Raw genomic sequence first — 13,691 nt, 5'->3', positions numbered from 1 at the left:
TTGAGGAACACCCAAATTTTCGGTACGGGAACCCCTCAAATCAATCTAACCCGAATTTTCAAGGTAGCCAAGGTAACTTTGGTTCGCGTCAACCTTATAACAATCAAAGTGGGTATAGAGGTGGAAACAATCAAGGCTATCAAAGGCAGTACCAAACGGGTCAAGAACAAGGGGGGTCGTCGGGTGGAAATGAAATGATGGATATGTTGAAGAGTATGCAAGCGGAAATGCAAAAGAGAAACCAACTTGACGAAGTCCGAATGCAAAAAGATGAAGTGCGTGACAAGACCATCCAATCACTAACAACCCAAATGGGTCAATTGGCAACCGATGTGGCGGAATTGAAGAAGGGAAAAGGTCAACTTCCTAGCGACACCAAGGTAAATCCTTCACATGGTTCGTCACGAGGTAATGTTAATATTAATCATGTTAGTGTCTTGAGAAGTGGAAAAGAATTTAAAGCCAATTTGTCACCCGAATTGGTTGAGGGGGTGGTTGAGGATATCACGGGTATTGAAAGTGATGATGAAGTTTCACCGGTAAAACCAAAAGAATCAAATGTTAACAAACCGGGTTTGGGTGAAAATGAAAGAAATGAAAAAGTTGAGGGTGAACCGAGTCAAGTCCCGTTTCCATCGGCGTTACTTGACCCGGGAAAGAAAAACTTTATTGCATCGAGAGGTCCCCGAAAAGAAGAAATGTGGGACATGTTTAAACAAGTGAAAATAAATCTTTCACTCCTTGATGCAATAAAACAAGTACCCGCCTATGCAAAATTTTTAAAAGAGTTATGTACACAAAAAAGGCAAAACAAGAAGAAAGTGCCTAAGCGGGTGGACTTAACCGGGCAAGTGAGTGCGGTTTTGAATGGGGAGCTTCCTCCTAGGCTCCAATATCCGGGCACGCCACTAATTAACATTCAAGTGGGTAATTTTCAAATGGCAAAGGCGTTGCTAGATCTTGGAGCCGGGGTTAGCATTTTACCGGGGGGTTTATATGACAAATATGATTTTGGTCCGTTAGCAAGGGTAGAGACAACGGTTGTTTTGGCCAATTTGTCTCATAAGTTACCCCGAGGGATGGTCCAAAATGTAATTGTTAAAATTGATGAGTTTTATTACCCGGTTGACTTTCTAGTTTTAGACTACTCATCTGCGGACCCAAAACAACAACAAAATGTAATTTTGGGTCGGCCATTTTTAAGCACCGCACATGCTGTCATTGATTGTAGATTTGGTACAGTTGATATGACTTTTGGAAATCGAAAAATGCGTTTGAATGTTTTCACTAACAATTCTAATGCTAATGGTGTTGATGAGTGTTTCATGGCAGATATAGTTGAAGGATGCAACCCGCATGAGTATGATGAGGATGGTATGGAAGTTTGTTTGTGTGATTTTTCTGAACAGGTACATGCTTATGCACTCCGGGTTGAAGAAGAGAAGCAAGATGTTATGGCCTTGAGGGAAGGTCGGCCGCCATGGACTCACCAATTTGAAAATTTGCCGGCGGAAATAAACTCGGGGACTAAACCATCATTGGAAGAGCCGCCAAGGTTGGAGCTCAAAGACTTGCCGAGCCACTTGAAATATGTGTTTTTAGGGGATAATGACACTTCTCCGGTCATTATTGCCTCTAATTTGGAGTTGGCACAAGAGCAAGCCTTATTGGAGGTTTTAAAAGACAACAAGGGAGCTATCGGATGGACGACTGCCGATCTTAAAGGAATTAGTCCATCAATCTTCATGCACAAGATCATAACCACCGAAGATGCAAAGCCGACACGAGAAGCTCAAAGGCGATTGAATCCGAACCTATGGGAGGTAGTTAAAAAGGAGGTAATTAAATGGTTGGATGCGGGAATTATCTATCCGATTTCGGATAGTGCTTGGGTGAGTCCCACCCAAGTTGTGCCTAAGAAGGCCGGCATTCAAGTAGTGAAGGACGAAAACGGTGAACAAATTGCCACCCGACCGGTTACCAGGTGGTGTGTATGTATTGACTACTGAAAATTGAATGCCGCCACTTCTAAGGACCATTTCCCGCTACCTTTTATTGACCAAATTATTGAAAAAATGTCGGGTCAAAACTATTACTGCTTTTTGGACGGGTATTCGGGTTACAATCAAATCGCAATACACCCGGATGACCAACACAAGACCACTTTCACTTGTCCATATGGCACTTTCGCCTTTCGGCGAATGCCCTTTGGCTTGTGTAATGCTCCGGCTACTTTCCAACGATGTATGATGAGTATCTTCTCGGACATGGTTGGAGAGTCGCTTAAAGTGTGTATGGATGACTTTTCAATCTTTGGCACTAGTTTTGAATCTTGTCTCAACGAATTACAAAAAGTTTTAAAAATATGCGTTGAGAAAAATTTAGTGCTAAGTTGGGATAAAAGTCATTTCATGGTGCAAAGAGGGCATTGTGTTGGGTCATGTAATTTCAAAAAGGGGGATGGAGGTGGATAAGGAAAAAATACGGGTAATAGCATCTTTGCCACCTCCGAAAAATGTTAAGGGTGTACGGTCATTTTTGGGGCACGCTGGTTTTTATAGACGTTTCATAAAAGGTTTTAGTGTCATTACCAAACCTTTGTGCAACTTGTTATTAAAAGATGTCCCATTTGAGTTTACTAATGAGTGTATGCAAGCTTTCACTGTTTTGAAGGAACATTTGGTCAAAGCTCCCATTTTGCAACCGCCGGATTGGTCGAAGCCATTCGAGATCATGTGTGGCGCAAGCGACACAACTATTAGTGCAGTTTTGGGTCAACGGTTGACAAGAAACCGGTGGTTATCTATTATGCGAGAAAGACTTTATCTGAAGCACAACTTAATTACACCACAACCAAGAAAGAATTATTAGCGGTGGTGTATGCTTTGGATAAGTTTCGTTCGTACATTTGGGGGAGCAAAGTTGTGGTATACTCGGATCATAGTGCTGTCTGGTATTTGATGGAGAAAAAGGATGCGAAGCCTCGGTTGATTCGGTGGGTATTGCTGTTGCAGGAATTTGATTTAGAAATCCGAGACAAAAAGGGAAGTGAAAATGTAGTGGCGGATCACTTGTCTCGGATTCCGGTTGAAGGGATTGACGATGTTAGTGAAATAAACGAAAGTTTTCCCGATGAGCAACTCCTAGCCGTGTCCACCTTTGTTGCACCGTGGTACGCTCATTACGTGAATTATTTGGCCACGGGTGCCATCCCAAGTCATTGGACCAAAAAGCGAAGACAACAATTCATGGTCCAAGTGAAGCAATATATTTGGGATGAACCGGATCTCTTCAAGATTGGGCCGGATCAAGTCATTAGGAGGTGTATGCCCGAAACGGAAGTATTGGAAAATTTGACCCATGCTCATTCATCCGCATGTGGGGGTCACTTTAGCGGGCACAAAACGGGCTACCGGGTTCTCTTATGTGGGTTTTATTGGCCCACCATTTTCAAGGATGGATGTGAGTTCGCGAGAAATTGTATCAATTGCCAAAAGATGGGAAGCATATTGAAAAGGGATGAAATGCCATTACAACCAATCTTGGTTGTAGAGATATTTGATGTTTGGGGCATTGACTTTATGGGCCCCTTTCCGAATTCGAACGGTTTTCTATACATTTTGGTGGCGGTAGATTATGTCTCTAAATGGATTGAAGCCATTGCAACAAGAACAAATGACCACTCGGTTGTTTGTAAATTCGTTCAATCCAACATTTTTGCTCGTTTTGGCATTCCGAGAGTTATCATAAGTGATGGTGGTTCGCACTTCAAAAACTTTAATTTCAGTAAATTGTTGAAGAGGTATAGTGTGAATCACCGGATCGCCACACCCTACCATCCGCAAACGAGTGGACAAGTCGAAGTGTCCAATCATCAAATCAAGGAAATTCTCATGAAGACGGTAAGAACGGATAGGAATGATTGGTCGAGTAAATTGGATGATGCGTTGTGGGCATACCGAACGGCCTTCAAAACTCCGATTGGCACAACACCTTACCGGATGGTGTATGGAAAGGGTTGTCACTTGCCAATGGAGTTAGCGCATCGGGCTTATTGGGCGATCACTACGGTTAATGCGGATTACAACGAAGCGGGGAAGATAAGGAAGCTACAATTGTGTGAAATTGAGGAGCTTAGAGATGAGGCTTATGAATGTGCATCGGCTTATAAAGACAAGCTCAAGAAAGTACACGATGCGAAGTTGAGGAAGAAAACCTTAGAAGTGGGTCAAAAGGTTTGGTTATATAATTCAAGACTCAAGATGTTCGCGGGTAAGCTTAAAAGCAAATGGATGGGCCCGTATGTCGTTTGGCGAGTTGGAAGGTTTGGCGACGTTGACATTCAAGACGAGCAAACGCTAAAACAACAAACGGTGAACGGTCACCGGTTGAAACCGTACTTGGAGGGGAACGACATAAACAACTTGGAGCTTGACAAAGTGGGCTACATCTTATGCCCGGTCGATGAGGAACAACAATGAGAGGCCCAGGTTTGGTAGTGTAAATAGTAGCATTTTGTTTTGTATAGTTTGCACAATTACCGTATTTCTTTGAAATCCGTGTTTGAAACAAGTGTGGGGATATTCGGGTCACGAATTACTCTAACATTGTGTTGAGGACAACACGGTACTTTCGAGGGGGTAGGGTGATTTTTAGATGTTTCTGAAAAATTTAAAAAACACAAAAAAATTGAAAAAATGAAAAAAATATAAAAAATTATACCTTAAAATTGCATTTGCAGCGAATCAGATACGCCCAGGTGCCACCGTAATTTACGGTGGCACCGTAACTTACGGTGGCCATAAAAAAATGTTGGGCTTTACGGCAATTGGCTACTGAGTTACGGTAAGGATATTGCTCCAGGTTCTACCATAAGTTACGGTGATACCGTAATTTATGGTAGACCTGGAAGTCAGACGGGTCGTTCCGGGTTCCGTATATATATATAAAAAAAATAATAATAATAATAATAATAATAATAATAATAATAATAATAATAATCACAAACATGAATTCCGAAAATTAACCCCAACCATTCATTCTTTCTTCACCTTTCTTATCCATCTCTTTCAACCATCTCTTTCTCTAACCCCACAAGACCTCCATAGCTTTTTCCACCTTCAATCACTCATAACTTCTTCAATTTTCAACCAAATCAAGTGAAATCGGAGTCTATCTTGGCTAATTTTTCACGCACTTTCTGATTTTGAGAAGATATTGGTGAAAAAACGAAGTTTTTGGGCTCAGATTCCAAGCCCTAGTCCGAAAATTTTAGGGGTTTTTAAAGCTTTTGTTTCACAAGTGTGTTAGCATCTCCAAACCAAGGTATGAAAGCTTATTTGTTATATTTTGATGCTACATTGTGAAAAGTAAGGTTATTTAGGTTATTTGCCCATACCCACTTGCTTGTTCTTAGATATGGTCATGAAATTGGTTATTTGAACATGGTTATGGTTGTAGATGTGGGATTTGTGATTAAAGTAGTGAACTTTTGGGAAGCTCTACATTGTAGAGACACCATGCCCGATTTTTGAAATTTTTTTGATAAATCTATGGTTCACTAACATCTACAACCATGGTAACAAGCAAGTGTGGGGATGTTTGTGGGGAGAAAAGACTAAGGTTTGCATTGGTTGTGTTGTTTGCTTTATGTGTGTAGGAAAATGGTAAAGACGAAAGAGAAAGCGGGATCTAGTTCGTCTTCTTCATCAAAGGGAAAGGGCAAACAGCCGGAACAACAACCACAGAAGAGACAATACATGGGTCGAATTGATGAAAGTGAAAGTGAAAGTGAGGAAGAAATGGAGTTGGACCCGGCTGAAAGGCCGAAATGGGACTCGGGTCCTTTGGATGAACAGCCAGAGCATTGGCAGCCAACGTTATATCATGACCGTATGAATAAGTTTAAGAATAAGGCAGCGGCCTTTATATGTGAGAGGGAAGTCCGGGAAGTTGAGTTTGGTCAGTTCGGGGTGTTTGACAAGTTCCGGGCTCTAGGTTGGGAGTCGGCACTTAGTTGTTTTGACAAAGATAAGTGTTGGACCGTTGTTTGACCCTAAAACGTCAGTCAAGGTAGCTCATCATCACATATAAAGGCGGAATCAGTACATATGATGTTACAACAGCTTGTCCTTTCAATTCCACTGCTTTTATTAACTTTCTGAATGAATTTTGACAGAGTTTCGGCTCCTAAGCACACACATACACCTACCAGATCCGCTGATACAACAACCCTATATATAGGCATGATGGTTCGCTAATATGACAGGTCATATTAGCGGACCTGTTTCACTATGACACAAAAGCGGACCACATTAAACCTTAAAAGCGAACCTCTATACTAATGACCTTAAAAGCGGACCTACATCATAACTTTCTAAATTTGACAGTTTAAACCCCTGTTGACCAATCTTGACTTAGAACTTCTTGTAGACGTAGTCAACAGACATCCTATGCATCAACAGACTCCCCCTTGGATGTTGACGTAGTCTTTATCAGTCTTCAGATCCGTAGTCTTCGGTCTTGATCTTTTCACCAACTCTGTCTTCTCTTCGTAAGCATTCTTCACAAGTTCGAGGATTGTCTCCTAGCTCTAACTTCAAGCTTCCCATTAGCTGTTGATCCAGACTCCCCCTTTCACAGACTCCCCCTCTCAGTATGCTGGAATCTAAGATATCTGGTTCAAGCTTTGACAATTTGCCTCTGTGGGAATAATGAAGTCTCCAAACCTGTTACTCAACCAATAACATTACAATCTATCTTTTCTAAACAATAAAAACAAATTCAATCAGCTCTAAGAAATCCACTCAAGTTTTCAAGTTCAAGTTAATGACCCTGAACACCTGACTAATCTACCAAGTTCAATTTAATGACCCTGGTTGATCTTTTGACGAATCAAACTGATTTAGTAAAATCATTTTCAACTTTTTCTGAAAATAACAAGTATCAACTTAATGAACTTGTTTGTGACTTTGAAAAAAACAATCAAACTTCCAACAATATAAGCTCTCCTCATTCTTCAGCTCAGAATCTCCTGCATCTGATTCATCTTTCTAGAATTCGACAATCAACTTTCCACTTTGGTTTGTCTAAAATAAAGCAGAAATGTAAAATCTTTTTGGATTTTAAGGTGATTTAAACTAAGAAATGAAATACAGAAAACTTAAAATTGCAGAAAGTAAACTATTTACAAGTTTTATTTTTGGCGAGCGTGTCAGGGAATCATATCAGCTTTTCAGACAGATTACAAGTACCGTTAAGCTACATTACATACACAGATTTAAACAATTTACCTCGATTGTCGATATACTGATCCATCTTAAATTCTCACACAAACTTCAATCTATTCAGGATACCGTTTAAGTGTTTTAAGAACTTAGATCAATTCATGTGTCCCACCTCTTGAATATACTCCCGTATCCAGAATCCCAATATTCAGTCTTACAGGCAAGAATACTACAATGATGTCTGTACATAAATTAGGGATTAAATGCGAGAACTGAGGGATCTCAGGTCAGAACTTCCGTTCAGCAGAGAGATATCAGTTTCGACTTTGCAGTATGTCCCCTTTAGAGGATCTTTTCAGCTACAACAGATGATTATCAATTTTATTGTCTAATCAACTGAGGGCTTTATGCTATATTTCAAGCATTTTGGATAAAGTATTAGCCAAGGACTAGGTCAGAACTACCGTTCAGCAGAAGTCCCGGAATAATACCCCAGACATCATAGAGTATAAACGCCTAGTATATCAGAATACGAGACCTTTCAAACGAGATTTCAGGGGTTACCTATATATCCAAGTAGTGTTCCCCACGAATTTCACAAGTTTGAAATTTTAGGTTTATATCCCGAATAAATTTACTAAATGTGCAAAAACCTATTGACACATCGTTAGTGAGACTGTTTAACTCATTTTATCTTTCCAAATCTTTAGCATACTGTAATTGTCTAGCCGATGTACAATCATTTTCCCTATATACACAAGCTCTTTTTCAATTTTATCATGTTTTTGGATTTTTGCATTTTTTACTGTTTTTGTATTTTTCTGAAAATAAACTATGTACAACTATCTATCTCCCCCTAAATACGAAAACACGTAAAAAACCGACAAACCATCGCAGATTGTTTCTCGTCTTCATCCGCAACAGTACTCTCATCAACGCTTACAACCCCATCCGACACTGAAAGCAATTTCATACCATTAAGTTTTAACAAATATTGAAACCGATTTTTATCAAAAGCTTTGGTATGCAAATCAGCTTTTCGTTCGTCGGTGTGGATTTTGTCAATTCGTATCAACTTTTTCTCGAAGCAATCGCGAATAAAGTGATGACGAATTTCGATATGTTTAGTTTTAGCGTGATGTACTGGATTTTTAGTTATATTAATTGCGGCCTCATTATCAACAAACAGAGGTGTGTTAAGAAACTGCAAACCGTAGTCACGCATCTGTTGCTGTATCCACAGGATCTGAGAGCAGCAACTGCTAGCAGAAACGTACTCTGCTTCACATGTAGATAGCGCCACAGATGTTTGTTTCTTACACTGCCAGGTAACCAATCTCGGTCCAAAGAACTGGCATCCTGCAGTTGTTGATTTCGCGTTGACTTTGCAGCATCCGAAATCTGAATCGGAATACCCTTCAAGCGTAAAATCGCCTTTTCTAGGATACCATAACCCCAATGACGGAGTACCTTTCAGTAACGTAATATCCTCTTGACAATAATCATGTGCGATGCTCTTGGGTTAGACTGAAATCTTGCTGCGAGGCACGTTGGGTACATGATGTCAGGACGTGAAGCAGTCAGATACATCAAAGAACCTATCATGGAACGGTAAAACGTTTCATCAGCCCTGTCTCCGGTGAGATCTGGGTGAATCCCATGATTAGTCGCAAGTGGGGTAGCAGCTGGAGTAGAACTTGACATTCCAAATTTCTCTAGAATATCATGCACGTACTTCGTTTGATGAATGAAAATTCCTCAGGAAGTTGTTCAACCTGTAGACCCAGAAAGAATTTCATCTCCCCCATTGATGACATTTCGAATTTCTGCTTCATCACCTGTTCGAAATCTTTGCACAATTTCTCATTCGTTGACCCAAAAATTATATCGTCCACATAAATTTGTACTATCAGAAGATGACCATCAACGACTTTAGTGAAGAGAGTGGCATCCACTTTTCCACGTATGAACTGGTTAGCGAGTAGGTGTTGAGACAAAGTCTCGTACCAGGCTCTCGGCGCCTGATGTAGACCATACAACGCTTTGTCCAGCAGATAAACTTTGTTCTTGTGGATTGGGTCAGTAAAGCCCGGCGGCTGACCAACATAAACCTCCTCTTTGACCTTCCCATAAAGAAACGCTGATTTGACATCTAACTGATATACTTTGAAATTCTTCCAAGACGCAAATGCTAGGAAAATTCTGATAGCCTCTAGTCGAGCGACAGGAGCATAGACTTCGGTAAAATCAATCCCCTCCTGTTGACTAAAGCCCTGAACAACGAGTCGAGCTTTGTTCCTTACAACCACTCCTCTATCGTCCCTCTTACATTTGAAAACCCATTTTGTATTGATTTTCCTTTGACCATCCGGCAAATCAACTAACTTCCACACCCCCAACTTTTCAAACTGACTTAACTCTTCTTGCATCGCTATGACCCAAGAGTCTTTAGTAAGCGCCTCTTTGTAAGTTCTCGGTTCGACCTGCGAGATAAAACAACTTAATGAAAATTCAGTTTGTAAAGGTGCTACTGTAGAATAAAAACATGTTAAGCCCTGGTCAATTTGACGTCTCGTGCGAACACCCGATTGCAATTCTCCTATGATCAACTCCTCTAGATGATAAGAAAGAGTTCGCGGCATCACTTCGCTTGGAACATCTACATTTCCCTCCAGATTAGTAACATTCTGCTTTGCATCTTGTTCACCAACTTGGTTTGTTTGACTTGACAACTGGATCTGCTCCCCCTCAAGGTCTGAATCACCATGGTCAAAAACTGGCATATTTTCAGCTTCTTGATCATCATTCACCTCCGACTGATTACCAGGAGCAACTTCATCATCATGTTCACCAACATTACTAGGACCTGCTTCATCGTCATTTGAAGTTTCCCGAGGTCTTCTAGAATACTCCGCTGGGAACCTGAGCTGCGACTCATACTCTCGCAAAATATCCAGCTCATCAAAGAAATCTTCTTCTTCCTCTGATTCTTCTCTCATGTCAAACGAATCCCAAAGTTTGTCATAATGATAACGCCATGAATCACCAGGATTCTGTGGCGGCATAGTGTACCCCTGACATTCAACATTTGCTGCCTCAATAATCTGCTTCTCGCTTGGAATGAAGACACGTCGCAAAGGACTTGAATAACCCACAAAGATTCCCTCAACGCTCTTCGAACCAAACTTTCCTTTAGGCTCTATCACCTTACAGGGTGACCCAAACGGTTCTAGATACTTCAAATTCGGCTTGCGTTTATTGAGTAGCTCAAAACACGTCTTGTTGAACTTCTTCACAGTAAGAACCCTGTTGAGCGTATAGCATGCAGCAGAAACAGCTTCAGCCCAGAAATTAATTGGTAACTTAGAGTCTGCAAGCATCGTTCTGGCTGTTTCGATTAGCGTCCGGTTTTTGCGTTCTGCAACTCCATTCTGCTGCGGAGTGTACGGAGCACTAAACTCATGCAGTATACCTCTTTCATCACAAAATTCTTCCATCTTACTGTTTTTGAACTCAGTACCATTATCACTGCGAATTCTACAAATCGGTCTCTGGTACAGATTCTCAATTCTTTTAAACAAAGCTACCAGGCTGTCAAACGTCTCGTCTTTGGATTTCAAAAACATAACTCAAGAAAATCTGGAATAATCATCAGTCACGACCAAGCAGTAGGAATCTCCTGTTGTACTCTTGACATTCACTGGACCAAACAAATCCATGTGAAGTCTTTCCAAAGGTCTTGAAACTGAATTGACTTGCTTTGTAGGGTGTGACTTTTTCTTCTGTTTGCCTTTGACACAACTTATGCACTCCCCTTCCAGATGAAAACCTTTGACATACACTCCTGTAACCAAATCGTTATGCACTAAGTGATTCATTTTCCTTAGGTGAATATGCCCCATCTTTCGATGCCATAACCTTGATTCTTTCTCCGTTGCCCTGGACACAAAACAATGAGCCTGACCCGTGGTTGTAGTAGCAACGCTCATGTCCAACACGTACAGATCGTTGAAGCCCTCATGATGATCCACTCTTCAGGTATCACAAATCCCGGTTTCAAGATCAAACATTCTTTGTCGGTGAAATGAGTAGTATACATCCTGTCACGGATCTGGGAGATACTCAGCAGGTTGTTCTCCAGCTCAGCGATGTAGTTAACTCTCTCAAACGTTATGACGCCATTCAATAACGTTCCTTCACCTATGATTCTTCCTCCTTGATTACCCGCAAAACCCACATAACCACCGTTAATGTTATTCACATCATACAGTAATGCGGTCTTCCCTGTCATATGCCTTGACGCTCCACTATCCATTATCCACCTGGATACAAGTTTTGGAAGATCCTGCACATAACAAATCATCATTTAAACAACTACAAGAAAGATTCCGATTCATGCTTCGCAATCCAGGAAGCTCCGGCAATTCAAACTGTTTAGTCAAACATCAAGTCCACCCAGGCCTCATCAGCCTTAGGTGCAACCTTGACTCTCGCAATTTGAATTTTGAAATTTTCAGCCTTAAGAGGCGGAAAATTTGCATCATAATCAACAGTAATTGGCTCTTCAGCCTTTTTCTCATCAGAATTTGAAACTTTCTTCTCAACTTTTGATTCAATTTTAGGTTTCCACACCTGTTGAGTTACTGCAACCCTTTTGTAAAATTTGTCATTTTTAGTTACCGACTTCTCTACGGGTTCAGTTTTTACTTTTACGTTGTCGATTTTAACGTTTTTCTTTTCAACAACTTTCTTCTCAACATACATCGGTGCTTTACCCTTCACATCAACCTTCTTTTGTTGAACCTTCACAGCTTCAGTCTTAGGCTTCACATATGTACACTTTCGTGCAATATGACCAACCTGTTCACATCTAAAACAAGTACGAGTATCAGCTACCCGACTCATGCCTTCAGACTGAGCCTGCGAAGCTCTCTTTTCAAAAAATTCTTTGTTTGATTTTGAAAAAATTTCTTTTTCTTCATCAGCAAGTGAACTTGAACTGTTTACAAACATTTTCTTCTTAGCAAACCTCTTGTTTGAAACATTTCTTTTCTGATACGGTTTACCCCCCTGATAACCACCCGACCAGTTGTTTCTGTTGTTATTGTAAAAACGCGGTGGATAACCAGTTTTCTTGTTGTAAACCCTGTCTTTCTTTCGACTCAAATTGTTCACTGCTGACAACTCAACTTCAACAAGTTTGAAAACATTTGTCAATTTGTTCATGTTAACATTCTCGATCGGAAACTCTGAATCCGAAAACAACTTATCCGAACCCATCATCTTATACATGACAAGGTTTGATTCTTCATCTAAGTTGTTCTTGGACTTTTGTTTCGGAATGTATTTATCCAAAAAACACCCATCCTCCTCAGAAGTGTCACAATCCGGTTTAAGCACTTTGTCTACCACACTTTTCACCACATCAATTTGGACACCCTCGTCATTGGAAGACGTGAACGTGACATCAATGTTCTCAGGAAGTTTAACATCACTTTCTTCCTCAATATCCACCAAACTAGACTGCTTTTTCGTGTAGTTGTCTAAGATTGGCGGTGGAACTTTGTGAAACCCTACACCCGTTCCATCAGAAAACACATCCTCGCCAGCTTTGTTTTTCCCTATAGGTTTGGGAACAATATGCTGCAAAACAAAGCTTGCTGAGCTATAGTTGTTTAACTTCAACTGAATTCTTTCATTTTCAATTTCAGCTTCTTGAACTTTAAGTTTCAATTTAGCAATTTCATCCAGTTGATTGTTAATTGATTCTTCTTTTATTCTCACCACAGCTCTCAGATGTTCGTTTTCTTTAAACGTTTTTCCATTTCGATCATCACTATCTTTGACAATGCTTTTCAATTTTTCAAACTTTTTAGAAATTTGACGGTTTTCAAGAATTAACTTTTCATTTTCACTTTTTATTTTCTCACATTCAGTTTTATCATGTTCGATTTGAGCCGTTAATTCTTTGATCCGTTCAGTTGAAGCTTTTACAGTTTTGTCACGACCTAGAATCTGATCCTCAACATTTTTAACTTTCGTTGTCAGATTCTTGATTTTCTCATTGTTAAGATACGTGACAGTGCTACAAAAATTGCATTGTTTGGTGCAATTTTTGCAGTCAACATTTCCGTCGACCTTGTTACCTGACGCATTTGTTGACGTAATTTGACTGACCTGCCCCTTTGACTCAATAACAGAATTAGGGTCTACCTCAAGTGCTTTCGCAGCTAGCACTTTGTCAGCCATCTTTCCCAGGTTCTCAGACGTCAAATCCTGCATAGTATCGATCAATCGCGTATCAAACTCTTCTTTTTCTTTCTTCTCTTTCTCTTCTTTCTCCTTTCTCTCTTTCTCCTTTTCTTCTTCAATCATCTTCTCAGTTGGCGTTCCCCACCACTTGTGCTGCCAGTATTCATCTTCTTCTTTGTACTCCTTGATGATGGCTTCGATATCTAGCGTTTT

This window comes from Helianthus annuus, chromosome 5 (genome assembly GCF_002127325.2).
Source record: "Helianthus annuus cultivar XRQ/B chromosome 5, HanXRQr2.0-SUNRISE, whole genome shotgun sequence".
NCBI classification, from domain to species: Eukaryota; Viridiplantae; Streptophyta; class Magnoliopsida; order Asterales; family Asteraceae; genus Helianthus; species Helianthus annuus.
This window is presented reverse-complemented; position numbering follows the sequence as displayed.